The sequence below is a fragment of the Nicotiana tomentosiformis genome, unplaced genomic scaffold (genome assembly GCF_000390325.3).
Source record: "Nicotiana tomentosiformis unplaced genomic scaffold, ASM39032v3 Un00163, whole genome shotgun sequence".
Taxonomy (NCBI): Eukaryota; Viridiplantae; Streptophyta; class Magnoliopsida; order Solanales; family Solanaceae; genus Nicotiana; species Nicotiana tomentosiformis.
The window spans coordinates 92,887-95,658 of record NW_027174722.1 but is presented as its reverse complement, the minus strand read 5'-3'; positions in this window follow the sequence as shown (position 1 = coordinate 95,658).

Below are 2,772 nucleotides of genomic sequence, written 5' to 3'. Positions count from 1 at the left end.
GCATTTCTGAGAACTGAGCCAAGTGGGCGGTGTTTCATTGGCTGGCCTGCCCTCTTCATAGGCTTTCCACGAACACTGGTGGAGAATTATCTCTCCCAAGGCGAATTTCTTCTTTTGTTATACTGACTCTACACTGTTGAGCTGAGCAATTTCTTAACATACTCTTCGACTCTTATTTGGGGTAACCCTTACCCCTATTTATACACAACAATCACAAAAGTAGAGCTCCATATAGACAAATCTTGTCATGAACCACATAGTCCAGACTCTCGTCAACAAGTGTACTTACTCCGAAGCACCCCAAAATCCGCAACAGTGACATCCATGCTGAGTAGACCTTCTACAAATTTAGAGTTGTTTCTATAACTCCTTTGATATTGAAGTATAGGATTATTAAGGAGGCGTACATACCGCAAGTCCTAACCTTATCCTCCACAAAATCTCAGGTCTTAAACATGTGTAAATTTTAGGGAACCTTTCTGTACCACATATATACATTTCATGCCAAAACTGATATAATACATGACCCCACAATCCACCCATTGGTAGTGGAATCCCTCCACTCGGGCCGAAGTCATAGGTCACAACGTCCAATGATCCTCAATAATAGCCTTCACAGCTTGTATAAATCAACCAGAAGCCAACGTCCGTTGCACCCCCACATGATTCACTAGGTGATCTCTCAATACATCCGCATCTTCAGTCGGAACCACACGTTGAGGCAATGTTTGAGCATCTCTGGATCCCTCATAGTCCATATACGGCATTACGAACCGTCGACGCACAACTGATATCAAGTGCGCAATGTCATACACGAGTGGATACAAAGGAATATAAGATATATGTTTCAAGCTAAATCAATGCTGCACGATAAGGAGTCAAAGAAGTGAATATTTCCTAACAGTTCCATAGCCTCTCGAAGATAAGTACTGACGTCTCCATACGGATCCGCAAGACTCTACTAAACCTGCTTGTGACTCATAACACCTATGAACCTAGTGCTCTGATACCAACTTGTCACGACCCCAAATTCCCTCCGTAGGATGTCGTGATGGCACCTAGCCTCTAAGACTAGGTAAGCCTATCAATGCGGAATAATAATAAATATCTGAAATAAATAAACTATAATTCAAACAATTTCAACTCCCAAAACCCGGTAGAAATAAGTCACAAGCTTCTAAGAATTTATTCTCAATGTCTCTATATGTCAAGGTCTAGATAAAATATAAGGAAACAACATAAAATGATAGAAGGAGACTCCGGAGTCTGCGGACGCTGGCAGATATACCTCGAAGTCTCCGTGCGCAAGTAACTCACTGACGTCTAAGCTGGTAAAATGTACCTGGATCTGCACAAAAAGATGTGCAGAAGCGTAGTATGAGTACACTACAGCGGTACCCAGTAAGTGTCAAGCCTAACCTCGGTAGAGTAGTGACGAGGTCAGGTGAGGCCCTACTGGAATATAATAATGGCATGGTAAAATATTTATCAATGTAGTAAAATAAAATGACATTGGAAATGAATCAAATAGTATGTCACATCTAATGACATCAAATAATTACAAATAATATCTCGTGGAATCAAAACAGAATTTCCTTCAACTTTATGAAAATCACAATAATTAATCAAAAGCAACTATGGCCATAAATCAATATCAACAAGGGCACTCCCGAGGTACCGCCTCGTAGTCCCAAATCATAAATAAATTCACAATATCTCATTTCCTTATATCACCGCGGGAGCCTTCATAATTTATTTAAAGAAAACATTTTTTTCCCGAAATAGCATACCGCATTTTAGCCACCCTTATCACACCGCATGACTTCTAGTAGTTCCCCTACTAGCCACGTGTATCAAGCCACGCTTATCTCACCGCATGCGTTTCAACACCCAGACCTTATACCACCGCATGCGTATCAATATCACAATATATCACAATTTGCACCTCAAGTGCTAAAATAATTTAACTTGCCAAAATAATTCAACAACAATATTTTTTCACAATAAAGAGCTCACGGCTCATGCCTAAATAAATCATCAATAATAGTTTTCCATAATAAAGAGCGCACGGCTCCCTCACAATGAGTATAAAAATATTCAGGAGTAAATAATTTAGGAAAATAATATTTCAAAATCTTTACTACGTTGCTTCAATATCAAGTTTAAAAATGTCAAATACTTCATATTAATAATATTTAATTTAAATAAAATCAACCTTCAAATAATGCACAGAAATAAAGAAACCAAGTTTCAACTAAACAGGTAAAACAATTAGTAAGAAAAGATCAAACAAATTTGAAGTATATATCTCACATCAATGATGAAGAATATAACAAGATAAAATAATTTAATAAATGTGCAACAGTGATCTACACAATTTAAAAATATAATCTTTCGCAAATTAACCCGTGTACACACTCTTCACCTCGTGCACACGACTTTCAACACATTTCAATAATCACATCAATACCAATTCTAGGGAAAATTTCCCCCACACAAGGTTAGACAAGTCACTTACCTCGACTTGCTCCAATTTAACCAAGTATTATGCTTTTTCCTCGAATTTCCGACTCTGATCGACTCGTATCTAGTCATAATTAATTCGATACAGTCAACAAAAATTATAGTAATCAATTTCATAAGAAAATATTACATTTTCGGTCAAATCCGAAATTATCTCAAAATTTGACATCTCGGAATCCGGCGAAACTTATAAAATCCGACAACCCATTCAATTACGAGTCCACCCATACCAATTTTACCAAAATCCGA